Source organism: Labrus mixtus, chromosome 8 (genome assembly GCF_963584025.1).
Source record: "Labrus mixtus chromosome 8, fLabMix1.1, whole genome shotgun sequence".
Lineage (NCBI taxonomy): Eukaryota > Metazoa > Chordata > Actinopteri > Labriformes > Labridae > Labrus > Labrus mixtus.
In genome coordinates, this window is record NC_083619.1 from 274,967 (window position 1) to 293,600 (window position 18,634).

Genomic DNA, 18,634 nt, shown 5'->3' on the forward strand with positions numbered 1-18,634 from the left:
TTGGCTTCAAAAAAGTTGAAAATTTTCACGACAGGATTTCGGCTTTAAAAAAGTCTAACATTTTCATGAAGTATTTCGGCTTCAAAAAGGTTACAAATTTTCATGACAGGATTTCGGCTTTAAAAAAGTCGAACATTTTCATGAAGTATTTCAACTTCAAAAAAGTTGAAAATTTTCATGAAAAGATTTCGGCTTCAAAAAAGTCGAACATTTTCATGAAGTATTTCAGATTCAAAAAAGTTGAAAATTTTCACGAAAGGATTTCGGCTTTAAAAAAGTCGAACATTTTCATGAAGTATTTCGGCTTCAAAAAGGTTGAAAATTTTCACGACAGGATTTCAGCTTTAAAAAAGTCGAACATTTTCATGAAGTATTTCGGCTTCAAAAAAGTTGAACATTTTCATGAAGTATTTGGGCTTCAAAAAAGTTGAAAATTTTCACGACAGGATTTCGGCTTTAAAAAATTCGAACATTTTCATGAAGAATTTCAGATTCAAAAAAGTTGAAAGTTTTCATGAAAAGATTTCGGCTTCAAAAAAGTTGAAAATTTTCATGAAAAGATTTCGGCTTCAAAAAAGTTGAAAATTTTCACGACAGGATTTCGGCTTTAAAAAAGTCGAACATTTTCATGAAGTATTTCAGCTTCAAAAAAGTTGAAAATTTTCATGAAAAGATTTCGGCTTCAAAAAAGTTGAAAATTTTCATGAAAAGATTTCGGCTTCAAAAAAGTTGAAAATTTTCACGACAGGATTTCGGCTTTAAAAAAGTCGAACATTTTCATGAAGTATTTCAGCTTCAAAAAAGTTGAAAATTTTCATGAAAAGATTTCGGCTTCAAAAAAGTTGAAAATTTTCATGAAAAGATTTCGGCTTTAAAAGAGTTGAAAATTTTCACGACAGGATTTCTACTTTAAAAAAGTCGAACATTTTCATGAAATATTTGGGCTTCAAAAAAGTTGAAAACTTTCACGAAAAGATTTCGGCTTTAAAAAAGTCGAACATTTTCATGAAGTATTTCGGCTTCAAAAAGGTTGAAAATTTTCACGACAGGATTTCGGCTTTAAAAAAGTCGAACATTTTCATGAAGAATTTCGGCTTCAAAAAAGTTGAAAGTTTTCATGAAAAGATTTCGGCTTCAAAAAAGTTGAAAATTTTCATGAAAAGATTTCGGCTTCAAAAAAGTTGAAAATTTTCACGACAGGATTTCGGCTTTAAAAAAGTCGAACATTTTCATGAAGTATTTCAGCTTCAAAAAAGTTGAAAATTTTCATGAAAAGATTTCGGCTTCAAAAAAGTTGAAAATTTTCATGAAAAGATTTCGGCTTCAAAAAAGTTGAAAATTTTCACGACAGGATTTCGGCTTTAAAAAAGTCGAACATTTTCATGAAGTATTTCAGCTTCAAAAAAGTTGAAAATTTTCATGAAAAGATTTCGGCTTCAAAAAAGTTGAAAATTTTCATGAAAAGATTTCGGCTTTAAAAGAGTTGAAAATTTTCACGACAGGATTTCTACTTTAAAAAAGTCGAACATTTTCATGAAATATTTGGGCTTCAAAAAACTTGAAAACTTTCACGAAAAGATTTCGGCTTTAAAAAAGTCGAACATTTTCATGAAGTATTTCGGCTTCAAAAAGGTTGAAAATTTTCACGACAGGATTTCGGCTTTAAAAAAGTCGAACATTTTCATGAAGAATTTCGGCTTCAAAAAAGTTGAACATTTTCATGAAGTATTTGGGCTTCAAAAAAGTTGAATATTTTCACGACAGGATTTCGGCTTTAAAAAAGTCGAACATTTTCATGAAGTATTTCAGCTTCAAAAAAGTTGAAAATTTTCATGAAAAGATTTCGGCTTCAAAAAAGTTGAAAATTTTCATGAAAAGATTTCGGCTTCAAAAAAGTTGAAAATTTTCACGACAGGATTTCGGCTTTAAAAAAGTTGAACATTTTCATGAAGTATTTGGGCTTCAAAAAAGTTGAAAATTTTCACGACAGGATTTCGGCTTTAAAAAAGTCGAACATTTTCATGAAGTATTTCAGATTCAAAAAAGTTGAAAATTTTCACGAAAGGATTTCGGCTTTAAAAAAGTCGAACATTTTCATGAAGTATTTCGGCTTCAAAAAGGTTGAAAATTTTCACGACAGGATTTCAGCTTTAAAAAAGTCGAACATTTTCATGAAGTATTTCGGCTTCAAAAAAGTTGAACATTTTCATGAAGTATTTGGGCTTCAAAAAAGTTGAAAATTTTCACGACAGGATTTCGGCTTTAAAAAATTCGAACATTTTCATGAAGAATTTCAGATTCAAAAAAGTTGAAAGTTTTCATGAAAAGATTTCGGCTTCAAAAAAGTTGAAAATTTTCATGAAAAGATTTCGGCTTCAAAAAAGTTGAAAATTTTCACGACAGGATTTCGGCTTTAAAAAAGTCGAACATTTTCATGAAGTATTTCAGCTTCAAAAAAGTTGAAAATTTTCATGAAAAGATTTCGGCTTCAAAAAAGTTGAAAATTTTCATGAAAAGATTTCGGCTTCAAAAAAGTTGAAAATTTTCACGACAGGATTTCGGCTTTAAAAAAGTCGAACATTTTCATGAAGTATTTCAGCTTCAAAAAAGTTGAAAATTTTCATGAAAAGATTTCGGCTTCAAAAAAGTTGAAAATTTTCATGAAAAGATTTCGGCTTTAAAAGAGTTGAAAATTTTCACGACAGGATTTCTACTTTAAAAAAGTCGAACATTTTCATGAAATATTTGGGCTTCAAAAAAGTTGAAAACTTTCACGAAAAGATTTCGGCTTTAAAAAAGTCGAACATTTTCATGAAGTATTTCGGCTTCAAAAAGGTTGAAAATTTTCACGACAGGATTTCGGCTTTAAAAAAGTCGAACATTTTCATGAAGAATTTCGGCTTCAAAAAAGTTGAACATTTTCATGAAGTATTTGGGCTTCAAAAAAGTTGAATATTTTCACGACAGGATTTCGGCTTTAAAAAAGTCGAACATTTTCATGAAGTATTTCAGCTTCAAAAAAGTTGAAAATTTTCATGAAAAGATTTCGGCTTCAAAAAAGTTGAAAATTTTCATGAAAAGATTTCGGCTTCTAAAAAGTTGAAAATTTTCACGACAGGATTTCGGCTTTAAAAAAGTTGAACATTTTCATGAAGTATTTGGGCTTCAAAAAAGTTGAAAATTTTCACGACAGGATTTCGGCTTTAAAAAATTCGAACATTTTCATGAAGTATTTCAGATTCAAAAAAGTTGAAAATTTTCATGAAAAGATTTCGGCTTCAAAAAAGTTGAAAATTTTCATGAAAAGATTTCGGCTTCAAAAAAGTTGAAAATTTTCACGACAGGATTTCGGCTTTATAAAAGTCGAACATTTTCATGAAGTATTTCAGCTTCAAAAAAGTTGAAAATTTTCATGAAAAGATTTTGGCTTCAAAAAAGTTGAAAATTTTCACGACAGGATTTCGGCTTTAAAAAAGTCTAAAATTTTCATGAAGTATTTCGGCTTCAAAAAGGTTACAAATTTTCATGACAGGATTTCGGCTTTAAAAAAGTCGAACATTTTCAAGAAGTATTTCAACTTCAAAAAAGTTGAAAATTTTCATGAAAAGATTTCGGCTTCAAAAAAGTTGAAAATTTTCACGACAGGATTTCGGCTTCAAAAAAGTCTAACATTTTCATGAAGTATTTCGGCTTCAAAAAGGTTACAAATTTTCATGACAGGATTTCGGATTTAAAAAAGTCGAACATTTTCATGAAGTATTTCAGCTTCAAAAAAGTTGAAAATTTTCACGAAAGGATTTCGGCTTTAAAAAAGTCGAACATTTTCATGAAGTATTTCGGCTTCAAAAAGGTTGAAAATTTTCACGACAGGATTTCAGCTTTAAAAAAGTCGAACATTTTCATGAAGTATTTCGGCTTCAAAAAAGTTGAACATTTTCATGAAGTATTTGGGCTTCAAAAAAGTTGAAAATTTTCACGACAGGATTTCGGCTTTAAAAAATTCGAACATTTTCATGAAGAATTTCAGATTCAAAAAAGTTGAAAGTTTTCATGAAAAGATTTCGGCTTCAAAAAAGTTGAAAATTTTCATGAAAAGATTTCGGCTTCAAAAAAGTTGAAAATTTTCACGACAGGATTTCGGCTTTAAAAAAGTCGAACATTTTCATGAAGTATTTCAGCTTCAAAAAAGTTGAAAATTTTCATGAAAAGATTTCGGCTTCAAAAAAGTTGAAAATTTTCATGAAAAGATTTCGGCTTCAAAAAAGTTGAAAATTTTCACGACAGGATTTCGGCTTTAAAAAAGTCGAACATTTTCATGAAGTATTTCAGCTTCAAAAAAGTTGAAAATTTTCATGAAAAGATTTCGGCTTCAAAAAAGTTGAAAATTTTCATGAAAAGATTTCGGCTTTAAAAGAGTTGAAAATTTTCACGACAGGATTTCTACTTTAAAAAAGTCGAACATTTTCATGAAGTATTTGGGCTTCAAAAAAGTTGAAAACTTTCACGAAAAGATTTCGGCTTTAAAAAAGTCGAACATTTTCATGAAGTATTTCGGCTTCAAAAAGGTTGAAAATTTTCACGACAGGATTTCGGCTTTAAAAAAGTCGAACATTTTCATGAAGTATTTCGGCTTCAAAAAAGTTGAACATTTTCATGAAGTATTTGGGCTTCAAAAAAGTTGAATATTTTCACGACAGGATTTCGGCTTTAAAAAAGTCGAACATTTTCATGAAGTATTTCAGCTTCAAAAAAGTTGAAAATTTTCATGAAAAGATTTCGGCTTCAAAAAAGTTGAAAATTTTCATGAAAAGATTTCGGCTTCAAAAAAGTTGAAAATTTTCACGACAGGATTTCGGCTTTAAAAAAGTTGAACATTTTCATGAAGTATTTGGGCTTCAAAAAAGTTGAAAATTTTCACGACAGGATTTCGGCTTTAAAAAATTCGAACATTTTCATAAAGTATTTCAGATTCAAAAAAGTTGAAAATTTTCATGAAAAGATTTCGGCTTCAAAAAAGTTGAAAATTTTCATGAAAAGATTTCGGCTTCAAAAAAGTTGAAAATTTTCACGACAGGATTTCGGCTTTATAAAAGTCGAACATTTTCATGAAGTATTTCAGCTTCAAAAAAGTTGAAAATTTTCATGAAAAGATTTTGGCTTCAAAAAAGTTGAAAATTTTCACGACAGGATTTCGGCTTTAAAAAAGTCTAAAATTTTCATGAAGTATTTCGGCTTCAAAAAGGTTACAAATTTTCATGACAGGATTTCGGCTTTAAAAAAGTCGAACATTTTCATGAAGTATTTCAACTTCAAAAAAGTTGAAAATTTTCATGAAAAGATTTCGGCTTCAAAAAAGTTGAAAATTTTCACGACAGGATTTCGGCTTCAAAAAAGTCTAACATTTTCATGAAGTATTTCGGCTTCAAAAAGGTTACAAATTTTCATGACAGGATTTCGGCTTTAAAAAAGTCGAACATTTTCATGAAGTATTTCAGCTTCAAAAAAGTTGAAAATTTTCACGAAAGGATTTCGGCTTTAAAAAAGTCGAACATTTTCATGAAGTATTTCGGCTTCAAAAAAGTTGAACATTTTCATGAAGTATTTGGGCTTCAAAAAAGTTGAAAATTTTCACGACAGGATTTCGGCTTTAAAAAATTCGAACATTTTCATGAAGAATTTCAGATTCAAAAAAGTTGAAAGTTTTCATGAAAAGATTTCGGCTTCAAAAAAGTTGAAAATTTTCATGAAAAGATTTCGGCTTCAAAAAAGTTGAAAATTTTCACGACAGGATTTCGGCTTTAAAAAAGTCGAACATTTTCATGAAGTATTTCAGCTTCAAAAAAGTTGAAAATTTTCATGAAAAGATTTCGGCTTCAAAAAAGTTGAAAATTTTCATGAAAAGATTTCGGCTTTAAAAGAGTTGAAAATTTTCACGACAGGATTTCTACTTTAAAAAAGTCGAACATTTTCATGAAGTATTTCGGCTTTAAAAAAGTTGAAAATTTTCATGAGGTATTTCGGCTTCAAAAAAGTTGAAAATTTTCACGACAGGATTTCGGCGTTAAAAAAGTCGAACATTTTCATGAAGTATTTCAGATTCAAAAAAGTTGAAAATTTTCATGAAAAGATTTCGGCTTCAAAAAAGTTGAAAATTTTCATGAAAAGATTTCGGATTCAAAAAAGTTGAAAATTTTCATGAAAAGATTTCGGCTTCAAAAAAGTTGAAAATTTTCACGACAGGATTTCGGCTTTAAAAATGTCGAACATTTTCATGAAGTATTTCAGCTTCAAAAAAGTTGAAAATTTTCATGAAAAGATTTCGGCTTCAAAAAAGTTGAAAATTTTCATGAACAGATTTCGGCTTCAAAAAAGGTGAAAATTTTCACGACAGGATTTCGGCTTTAAAAAAGTCGAACATTTTCATGAAGTATTTTGGCTTCAAAAAATTTCAAAAATTTTCATGAAGTATTTCGGATTCAAAAAAGTCGAACATTTTCACGACAGGATTTCGGCGTTAAAAAAGTCGAACATTTTCATGAAGTATTTTAGCTTCAAAAAAGTTGAAAATTTTCATGAAAAGATTTCGGCTTCAAAAGAGTTGAAAATTTTCATGAAAAGATTTCGGCTTCAAAAAAGTTGAAAATTTTCATGAAAAGATTTCGGCTTCAAAAAAGTTGAAAATTTTCACAACAGGATTTCGGCTTTAAAAAAGTCGAACATTTTCATGAAGTATTTGGGCTTCAAAAAAGTTGAAAATTTTCACGAAAAGATTTCGGCTTTAAAAAAGTCGAACATTTTCATGAAGTATTTCGGCTTCAAAAAAGTTGAACATTTTCATGAAGTATTTGGGCTTCAAAAAAGTTGAATATTTTCACGACAGGATTTCGGCTTTAAAAAAGTCGAACATTTTCATGAAGTATTTCAGCTTCAAAAAAGTTGAAAATTTTCATGAAAAGATTTCGGCTTCAAAAAAGTTGAAAATTTTCATGAAAAGATTTCGGCTTTAAAAGAGTTGAAAATTTTCACGACAGGATTTCTACTTTAAAAAAGTCAAACATTTTCATGAAGTATTTCGGCTTTAAAAAAGTTGAAAATTTTCATGAGGTATTTCGGCTTCAAAAAAGTTGAAAATTTTCACGACAGGATTTCGGCGTTAAAAAAGTCGAACATTTTCATGAAGTATTTCAGATTCAAAAAAGTTGAAAATTTTCATGAAAAGATTTCGGCTTCAAAAAAGTTGAAAATTTTCATGAAAAGATTTCGGATTCAAAAAAGTTGAAAATGTTCATGAAAAGATTTCGGCTTCAAAAAAGTTGAAAATTTTCACGACAGGATTTCGGCTTTAAAAAAGTTGAACATTTTCATGAAGTATTTGGGCTTCAAAAAAGTTGAAAATTTTCACGACAGGATTTCGGCTTTATAAAAGTCGAACATTTTCATGAAGTATTTCAGCTTCAAAAAAGTTGAAAATTTTCATGAAAAGATTTTGGCTTCAAAAAAGTTGAAAATTTTCACGACAGGATTTCGGCTTTAAAAAAGTCTAACATTTTCATGAAGTATTTCGGCTTCAAAAAGGTTACAAATTTTCATGACAGGATTTCGGCTTTAAAAAAGTCGAACATTTTCATGAAGTATTTCAACTTCAAAAAAGTTGAAAATTTTCATGAAAAGATTTCGGCTTCAAAAAAGTTGAAAATTTTCATGAAGTATTTGGGCTTCAAAAAAGTTGAATATTTTCACGACAGGATTTCGGCTTCAAAAAAGTCTAACATTTTCATGAAGTATTTCGGCTTCAAAAAGGTTACAAATTTTCATGACAGGATTTCGGCTTTAAAAAAGTCGAACATTTTCATGAAGTATTTCAGCTTCAAAAAAGTTGAAAATTTTCACGAAAGGATTTCGGCTTTAAAAAAGTCGAACATTTTCATTAAGTATTTCGGCTTCAAAAAGGTTGAAAATTTTCACGACAGGATTTTGGCTTTAAAAAAGTCGAACATTTTCATGAAGAATTTCGGCTTCAAAAAAGTTGAACATTTTCATGAAGTATTTGGGCTTCAAAAAAGTTGAAAATTTTCACGACAGGATTTCGGCTTCAAAAAATTCGAACATTTTCATGAAGTATTTCAGATTCAAAAAAGTTGAAAATTTTCATGAAAAGATTTCGGCTTCAAAAAAGTTGAAAATTTTCATGAAAAGATTTCGGCTTCAAAAAAGTTGAAAATTTTCACGACAGGATTTCGGCTTTAAAAAAGTCGAACATTTTCATGAAGTATTTCAGCTTCAAAAAAGTTGAAAATTTTCATGAAAAGATTTCGGCTTCAAAAAAGTTGAAAATTTTCATGAAAAGATTTCGGCTTCAAAAAAGTTGAAAATTTTCACGACAGGATTTCGGCTTTATAAAAGTCGAACATTTTCATGAAGTATTTCAGCTTCAAAAAAGTTGAAAATTTTCGTGAAAAGATTTTGGCTTCAAAAAAGTTGAAAATTTTCACGACAGGATTTCGGCTTTAAAAAAGTCTAACATTTTCATGAAGTATTTCGGCTTCAAAAAGGTTACAAATTTTCATGACAGGATTTCGGCTTTAAAAAAGTCGAACATTTTCATGAAGTATTTCAACTTCAAAAAAGTTGAAAATTTTCATGAAAAGATTTCGGCTTCAAAAAAGTTGAAAATTTTCACGACAGGATTTCGGCTTCAAAAAAGTCTAACATTTTCATGAAGTATTTCGGCTTCAAAAAGGTTACAAATTTTCATGACAGGATTTCGGCTTTAAAAAAGTCGAACATTTTCATGAAGTATTTCAGCTTCAAAAAAGTGGAAAATTTTCACGAAAGGATTTCGGCTTTAAAAAAGTCGAACATTTTCATGAAGTATTTCGGCTTCAAAAAGATTGAAAATTTTCACGACAGGATTTCAGCTTTAAAAAAGTCGAACATTTTCATGAAGTATTTCGGCTTCAAAAAAGTTGAACATTTTCATGAAGTATTTGGGCTTCAAAAAAGTTGAAAATTTTCACGACAGGATTTCGGCTTTAAAAAATTGGAACATTTTCATGAAGAATTTCAGATTCAAAAAAGTTGAAAGTTTTCATGAAAAGATTTCGGCTTCAAAAAAGTTGAAAATTTTCATGAAAAGATTTCGGCTTCAAAAAAGTTGAAAATTTTCACGACAGGATTTCGGCTTTAAAAAAGTCGAACATTTTCATGAAGTATTTCAGCTTCAAAAAAGTTGAAAATTTTCATGAAAAGATTTCGTCTTCAAAAAAGTTGAAAATTTTCATGAAAAGATTTCGGCTTCAAAAAAGTTGAAAATTTTCACGACAGGATTTCGGCTTTAAAAAAGTCGAACATTTTCATGAAGTATTTCAGCTTCAAAAAAGTTGAAAATTTTCATGAAAAGATTTCGGCTTCAAAAAAGTTGAAAATTTTCATGTAAAGATTTCGGCTTTAAAAGAGTTGAAAATTTTCACGACAGGATTTCTACTTTAAAAAAGTCGAACATTTTCATGAAGTATTTCGGCTTTAAAAAAGTTGAAAATTTTCATGAGGTATTTCGGCTTCAAAAAAGTTGAACATTTTCATGAAAAGATTTCGGCTTCAAAAAAGTTGAAAATTTTCATGAACAGATTTCGGCTTCAAAAAAGGTGAAAATTTTCACGACAGGATTTCGGCTTTAAAAAAGTCGAACATTTTCATGAAGTATTTTGGCTTCAAAAAATTTCAAAAATTTTCATGAAGTATTTCGGATTTCAAAAAAGTCGAACATTTTCACGACAGGATTTCGGCGTTAAAAAAGTCGAACATTTTCATGAAGTATTTTAGCTTCAAAAAAGTTGAAAATTTTCATATAAAGATTTCGGCTTCAAAAGAGTTGAAAATTTTCATGAAAAGATTTCGGCTTCAAAAAAGTTGAAAATTTTCATGAAAAGATTTCGGCTTCAAAAAAGTTGAAAATTTTCACAACAGGATTTCGGCTTTAAAAAAGTCGAACATTTTCATGAAGTATTTGGGCTTCAAAAAAGTTGAAAATTTTCACGAAAAGATTTCGGCTTTAAAAAAGTCGAACATTTTCATGAAGTATTTCGGCTTCAAAAAAGTTGAACATTTTCATGAAGTATTTGGGCTTCAAAAAAGTTGAATATTTTCACGACAGGATTTCGGCTTCAAAAAAGTCTAACATTTTCATGAAGTATTTCGGCTTCAAAAAGGTTACAAATTTTCATGACAGGATTTCGGCTTTAAAAAAGTCGAACATTTTAATGAAGTATTTCAGCTTCAAAAAAGTTGAAAATTTTCATGAAAGGATTTCGGCTTTAAAAAAGTCGAACATTTTCATGAAGTATTTCGGCTTCAAAAAGGTTGAAAATTTTCACGACAGGATTTCGGCTTTAAAAAAGTCGAACATTTTCATGAAGAATTTCGGCTTCAAAAAAGTTGAACATTTTCATGAAGTATTTGGGCTTCAAAAAAGTTGAAAATTTTCACGACAGGATTTCGGCTTTAAAAAATTCGAACATTTTCATGAAGTATTTCAGATTCAAAAAAGTTGAAAATTTTCATGAAAAGATTTCGGCTTCAAAAAAGTTGAAAATTTTCATGAAAAGATTTCGGCTTCAAAAAAGTTGAAAATTTTCACGAAAAGATTTCGGCTTTAAAAAAGTCGAACATTTTCATGAAGTATTTCGGCTTCAAAAAAGTTGAACATTTTCATGAAGTATTTGGGCTTCAAAAAAGTTGAATATTTTCACGACAGGATTTCGGCTTTAAAAAAGTCGAACATTTTCATGAAGTATTTCGGCTTCAAAAAAGTTGAAAATTTTCATGAAAAGATTTCGGCTTCAAAAAAGTTGAAAATTTTCATGAAAAGATTTCGGCTTTAAAAGAGTTGAAAATTTTCACGACAGGATTTCTACTTTAAAAAAGTCAAACATTTTCATGAAGTATTTCGGCTTTAAAAAAGTTGAAAATTTTCATGAGGTATTTCGGCTTCAAAAAAGTTGAAAATTTTCACGACAGGATTTCGGCGTTAAAAAAGTCGAACATTTTCATGAAGTATTTCAGATTCAAAAAAGTTGAAAATTTTCATGAAAAGATTTCGGCTTCAAAAAAGTTGAAAATTTTCATGAAAAGATTTCGGATTCAAAAAAGTTGAAAATGTTCATGAAAAGATTTCGGCTTCAAAAAAGTTGAAAATTTTCACGACAGGATTTCGGCTTTAAAAAAGTTGAACATTTTCATGAAGTATTTCAGCTTCAAAAAAGTTGAAAATTTTCATGAAAAGATTTTGGCTTCAAAAAAGTTGAAAATTTTCACGACAGGATTTCGGCTTTAAAAAAGTCTAACATTTTCATGAAGAATTTCAACTTCAAAAAAGTTGAAAATTTTCATGAAAAGATTTCGGCTTCAAAAAAGTTGAAAATTTTCATGAAGTATTTGGGCTTCAAAAAAGTTGAATATTTTCACGACAGGATTTCGGCTTCAAAAAAGTCTAACATTTTCATGAAGTATTTCGGCTTCAAAAAGGTTACAAATTTTCATGACAGGATTTCGGCTTTAAAAAAGTCGAACATTTTAATGAAGTATTTCAGCTTCAAAAAAGTTGAAAATTTTCATGAAAGGATTTCGGCTTTAAAAAAGTCGAACATTTTCATGAAGTATTTCGGCTTCAAAAAGGTTGAAAATTTTCACGACAGGATTTCGGCTTTAAAAAAGTCGAACATTTTCATGAAGAATTTCGGCTTCAAAAAAGTTGAACATTTTCATGAAGTATTTGGGCTTCAAAAAAGTTGAAAATTTTCACGACAGGATTTCGGCTTTAAAAAATTCGAACATTTTCATGAAGTATTTCAGATTCAAAAAAGTTGAAAATTTTCATGAAAAGATTTCGGCTTCAAAAAAGTTGAAAATTTTCATGAAAAGATTTCGGCTTCAAAAAAGTTGAAAATTTTCACGACAGGATTTCGGCTTTAAAAAAGTCTAACATTTTCATGAAGTATTTCGGCTTCAAAAAGGTTACAAATTTTCATGACAGGATTTCGGCTTTAAAAAAGTCGAACATTTTCATGAAGTATTTCAGCTTCAAAAAAGTTGAAAATTTTCACGAAAAGATTTCGGCTTTAAAAAAGTCGAACATTTTCATGAAGTATTTCGGCTTCAAAAAGGTTGAAAATTTTCACGACAGGATTTCGGCTTTAAAAAAGTCGAACATTTTCATGAAGTATTTCGGATTCAAAAAAGTTGAACATTTTCATGAAGTATTTGGGCTTCAAAAAAGTTGAATATTTTCACAACAGGATTTCGGCTTTAGAAAAGTCGAACATTTTCATGAAGTATTTTAGCTTCAAAAAAGTTGAAAATTTTCATGAAAAGATTTCGGCTTCAAAAGAGTTGAAAATTTTCATGAAAAGATTTCGGCTTCAAAAAAGTTGAAAATTTTCATGAAAAGATTTCGGCTTCAAAAAAGTTGAAAATTTTCACAACAGGATTTCGGCTTTAAAAAAGTCGAACATTTTCATGAAGTATTTGGGCTTCAAAAAAGTTGAAAATTTTCACGAAAAGATTTCGGCTTTAAAAAAGTCGAACATTTTCATGAAGTATTTCGGCTTCAAAAAAGTTGAACATTTTCATGAAGTATTTGGGCTTCAAAAAAGTTGAATATTTTCACGACAGGATTTCGGCTTTAAAAAAGTCGAACATTTTCATGAAGTATTTCAGCTTCAAAAAAGTTGAAAATTTTCATGAAAAGATTTCGGCTTCAAAAAAGTTGAAAATTTTCATGAAAAGATTTCGGCTTTAAAAGAGTTGAAAATTTTCACGACAGGATTTCTACTTTAAAAAAGTCAAACATTTTCATGAAGTATTTCGGCTTTAAAAAAGTTGAAAATTTTCATGAGGTATTTCGGCTTCAAAAAAGTTGAAAATTTTCACGACAGGATTTCGGCGTTAAAAAAGTCGAACATTTTCATGAAGTATTTCAGATTCAAAAAAGTTGAAAATTTTCATGAAAAGATTTCGGCTTCAAAAAAGTTGAAAATTTTCATGAAAAGATTTCGGATTCAAAAAAGTTGAAAATGTTCATGAAAAGATTTCGGCTTCAAAAAAGTTGAAAATTTTCACGACAGGATTTCGGCTTTAAAAAAGTTGAACATTTTCATGAAGTATTTGGGCTTCAAAAAAGTTGAAAATTTTCACGACAGGATTTCGGCTTTATAAAAGTCGAACATTTTCATGAAGTATTTCAGCTTCAAAAAAGTTGAAAATTTTCATGAAAAGATTTTGGCTTCAAAAAAGTTGAAAATTTTCACGACAGGATTTCGGCTTTAAAAAAGTCTAACATTTTCATGAAGTATTTCGGCTTCAAAAAGGTTACAAATTTTCATGACAGGATTTCGGCTTTAAAAAAGTCGAACATTTTCATGAAGTATTTCAACTTCAAAAAAGTTGAAAATTTTCATGAAAAGATTTCGGCTTCAAAAAAGTTGAAAATTTTCATGAAGTATTTGGGCTTCAAAAAAGTTGAATATTTTCACGACAGGATTTCGGCTTCAAAAAAGTCTAACATTTTCATGAAGTATTTCGGCTTCAAAAAGGTTACAAATTTTCATGACAGGATTTCGGCTTTAAAAAAGTCGAACATTTTCATGAAGTATTTCAGCTTCAAAAAAGTTGAAAATTTTCACGAAAGGATTTCGGCTTTAAAAAAGTCGAACATTTTCATTAAGTATTTCGGCTTCAAAAAGGTTGAAAATTTTCACGACAGGATTTTGGCTTTAAAAAAGTCGAACATTTTCATGAAGAATTTCGGCTTCAAAAAAGTTGAACATTTTCATGAAGTATTTGGGCTTCAAAAAAGTTGAAAATTTTCACGACAGGATTTCGGCTTCAAAAAATTCGAACATTTTCATGAAGTATTTCAGATTCAAAAAAGTTGAAAATTTTCATGAAAAGATTTCGGCTTCAAAAAAGTTGAAAATTTTCATGAAAAGATTTCGGCTTCAAAAAAGTTGAAAATTTTCACGACAGGATTTCGGCTTTAAAAAAGTCGAACATTTTCATGAAGTATTTCAGCTTCAAAAAAGTTGAAAATTTTCATGAAAAGATTTCGGCTTCAAAAAAGTTGAAAATTTTCATGAAAAGATTTCGGCTTCAAAAAAGTTGAAAATTTTCACGACAGGATTTCGGCTTTATAAAAGTCGAACATTTTCATGAAGTATTTCAGCTTCAAAAAAGTTGAAAATTTTCGTGAAAAGATTTTGGCTTCAAAAAAGTTGAAAATTTTCACGACAGGATTTCGGCTTTAAAAAAGTCTAACATTTTCATGAAGTATTTCGGCTTCAAAAAGGTTACAAATTTTCATGACAGGATTTCGGCTTTAAAAAAGTCGAACATTTTCATGAAGTATTTCAACTTCAAAAAAGTTGAAAATTTTCATGAAAAGATTTCGGCTTCAAAAAAGTTGAAAATTTTCACGACAGGATTTCGGCTTCAAAAAAGTCTAACATTTTCATGAAGTATTTCGGCTTCAAAAAGGTTACAAATTTTCATGACAGGATTTCGGCTTTAAAAAAGTCGAACATTTTCATGAAGTATTTCAGCTTCAAAAAAGTTGAAAATTTTCACGAAAGGATTTCGGCTTTAAAAAAGTCGAACATTTTCATGAAGTATTTCGGCTTCAAAAAGATTGAAAATTTTCACGACAGGATTTCAGCTTTAAAAAAGTCGAACATTTTCATGAAGTATTTCGGCTTCAAAAAAGTTGAACATTTTCATGAAGTATTTGGGCTTCAAAAAAGTTGAAAATTTTCACGACAGGATTTCGGCTTTAAAAAATTCGAACATTTTCATGAAGAATTTCAGATTCAAAAAAGTTGAAAGTTTTCATGAAAAGATTTCGGCTTCAAAAAAGTTGAAAATTTTCATGAAAAGATTTCGGCTTCAAAAAAGTTGAAAATTTTCACGACAGGATTTCGGCTTTAAAAAAGTCGAACATTTTCATGAAGTATTTCAGCTTCAAAAAAGTTGAAAATTTTCATGAAAAGATTTCGTCTTCAAAAAAGTTGAAAATTTTCATGAAAAGATTTCGGCTTCAAAAAAGTTGAAAATTTTCACGACAGGATTTCGGCTTTAAAAAAGTCGAACATTTTCATGAAGTATTTCAGCTTCAAAAAAGTTGAAAATTTTCATGAAAAGATTTCGGCTTCAAAAAAGTTGAAAATTTTCATGTAAAGATTTCGGCTTTAAAAGAGTTGAAAATTTTCACGACAGGATTTCTACTTTAAAAAAGTCGAACATTTTCATGAAGTATTTCGGCTTTAAAAAAGTTGAAAATTTTCATGAGGTATTTCGGCTTCAAAAAAGTTGAAAATTTTCATGAAAAGATTTCGGCTTCAAAAAAGTTGAAAATTTTCATGAAAAGATTTCGGCTTCAAAAAAGTTGAAAATTTTCACGACAGGATTTCGGCTTTAAAAAAGTCGAACATTTTCATGAAGTATTTCAGCTTCAAAAAAGTTGAAAATTTTCATGAAAAGATTTCGGCTTCAAAAAAGTTGAAAATTTTCATGAAAAGATTTCGGCTTCAAAAAAGTTGAAAATTTTCACGACAGGATTTCGGCTTTATAAAAGTCGAACATTTTCATGAAGTATTTCAGCTTCAAAAAAGTTGAAAATTTTCGTGAAAAGATTTTGGCTTCAAAAAAGTTGAAAATTTTCACGACAGGATTTCGGCTTTAAAAAAGTCTAACATTTTCATGAAGTATTTCGGCTTCAAAAAGGTTACAAATTTTCATGACAGGATTTCGGCTTTAAAAAAGTCGAACATTTTCATGAAGTATTTCAACTTCAAAAAAGTTGAAAATTTTCATGAAAAGATTTCGGCTTCAAAAAAGTTGAAAATTTTCACGACAGGATTTCGGCTTCAAAAAAGTCTAACATTTTCATGAAGTATTTCGGCTTCAAAAAGGTTACAAATTTTCATGACAGGATTTCGGCTTTAAAAAAGTCGAACATTTTCATGAAGTATTTCAGCTTCAAAAAAGTTGAAAATTTTCACGAAAGGATTTCGGCTTTAAAAAAGTCGAACATTTTCATGAAGTATTTCGGCTTCAAAAAGATTGAAAATTTTCACGACAGGATTTCAGCTTTAAAAAAGTCGAACATTTTCATGAAGTATTTCGGCTTCAAAAAAGTTGAACATTTTCATGAAGTATTTGGGCTTCAAAAAAGTTGAAAATTTTCACGACAGGATTTCGGCTTTAAAAAATTCGAACATTTTCATGAAGAATTTCAGATTCAAAAAAGTTGAAAGTTTTCATGAAAAGATTTCGGCTTCAAAAAAGTTGAAAATTTTCATGAAAAGATTTCGGCTTCAAAAAAGTTGAAAATTTTCACGACAGGATTTCGGCTTTAAAAAAGTCGAACATTTTCATGAAGTATTTCAGCTTCAAAAAAGTTGAAAATTTTCATGAAAAGATTTCGGCTTCAAAAAAGTTGAAAATTTTCATGTAAAGATTTCGGCTTTAAAAGAGTTGAAAATTTTCACGACAGGATTTCTACTTTAAAAAAGTCGAACATTTTCATGAAGTATTTCGGCTTTAAAAAAGTTGAAAATTTTCATGAGGTATTTCGGCTTCAAAAAAGTTGAAAATTTTCATGAAAAGATTTTGGCTTCAAAAAAGTTGAAAATTTTCATGAACAGATTTCGGCTTCAAAAAAGGTGAAAATTTTCACGACAGGATTTCGGCTTTAAAAAAGTCGAACATTTTCATGAAGTATTTTGGCTTCAAAAAATTTCAAAAATTTTCATGAAGTATTTCGGATTTCAAAAAAGTCGAACATTTTCACGACAGGATTTCGGCGTTAAAAAAGTCGAACATTTTCATGAAGTATTTTAGCTTCAAAAAAGTTGAAAATTTTCATATAAAGATTTCGGCTTCAAAAGAGTTGAAAATTTTCATGAAAAGATTTCGGCTTCAAAAAAGTTGAAAATTTTCATGAAAAGATTTCGGCTTCAAAAAAGTTGAAAATTTTCACAACAGGATTTCGGCTTTAAAAAAGTCGAACATTTTCATGAAGTATTTGGGCTTCAAAAAAGTTGAAAATTTTCACGAAAAGATTTCGGCTTTAAAAAAGTCGAACATTTTCATGAAGTATTTCGGCTTCAAAAAAGTTGAACATTTTCATGAAGTATTTGGGCTTCAAAAAAGTTGAATATTTTCACGACAGGATTTCGGCTTTAAAAAAGTCGAACATTTTCATGAAGTATTTCGGCTTCAAAAAAGTTGAAAATTTTCATGAAAAGATTTCGGCTTCAAAAAAGTTGAAAATTTTCATGAAAAGATTTCGGCTTTAAAAGAGTTGAAAATTTTCACGACAGGATTTCTACTTTAAAAAAGTCAAACATTTTCATGAAGTATTTCGGCTTTAAAAAAGTTGAAAATTTTCATGAGGTATTTCGGCTTCAAAAAAGTTGAAAATTTTCACGACAGGATTTCGGCGTTAAAAAAGTCGAACATTTTCATGAAGTATTTCAGATTCAAAAAAGTTGAAAATTTTCATGAAAAGATTTCGGCTTCAAAAAAGTTGAAAATTTTCATGAAAAGATTTCGGATTCAAAAAAGTTGAAAATGTTCATGAAAAGATTTCGGCTTCAAAAAAGTTGAAAATTTTCACAACAGGATTTCGGCTTTAAAAAAGTTGAACATTTTCATGAAGTATTTGGGCTTCAAAAAAGTTGAAAATTTTCACGACAGGATTTCGGCTTTATAAAAGTCGAACATTTTCATGAAGTATTTCAGCTTCAAAAAAGTTGAAAATTTTCATGAAAAGATTTTGGCTTCAAAAAAGTTGAAAATTTTCACGACAGGATTTCGGCTTTAAAAAAGTCTAACATTTTCATGAAGTATTTCGGCTTCAAAAAGGTTACAAATTTTCATGACAGGATTTCGGCTTTAAAAAAGTCGAACATTTTCATGAAGAATTTCAACTTTAAAAAAGTTGAACATTTTCATGAAAAGATTTCGGCTTCAAAAAAGTTGAAAATTTTCATGAAAAGATTTCGGCTTCAAAAAAGTTGAAAATTTTCACGACAGGATTTCGGCTTCAAAAAAGTCTAACATTTTCATGAAGTATTTCGGCTTCAAAAAGGTTACAAATTTTCATGACAGGATTTCGGCTTTAAAAAAGTCGAACATTTTCATGAAGTATTTCAGCTTCAAAAAAGTTGAAAATTTTCACGAAAAGATTTCGGCTTTAAAAAAGTCGAACATTTTCATGAAGTATTTCGGCTTCAAAAAGGTTGAAAATTTTCACGACAGGATTTCGGCTTTAAAAAAGTCGAACATTTTCACGAAGTATTTCGGATTCAAAAAAGTTGAACATTTTCATGAAGTATTTGGGCTTCAAAAAAGTTGAATATTTTCACAACAGGATTTCGGCTTTAGAAAAGTCGAACATTTTCATGAAGTATTTCAGCTTCAAAAAAGTTGAAAATTTTCATGAAAAGATTTCGGCTTCAAAAAAGTTGAAAATTTTCATGAAAAGATTTCGGCTTCAAAAAAGTTGAAAATTTTCACGACAGGATTTCGGCTTTAAAAAAGTCTAACATTTTCATGAAGTATTTCGGCTTCAAAAAGGTTA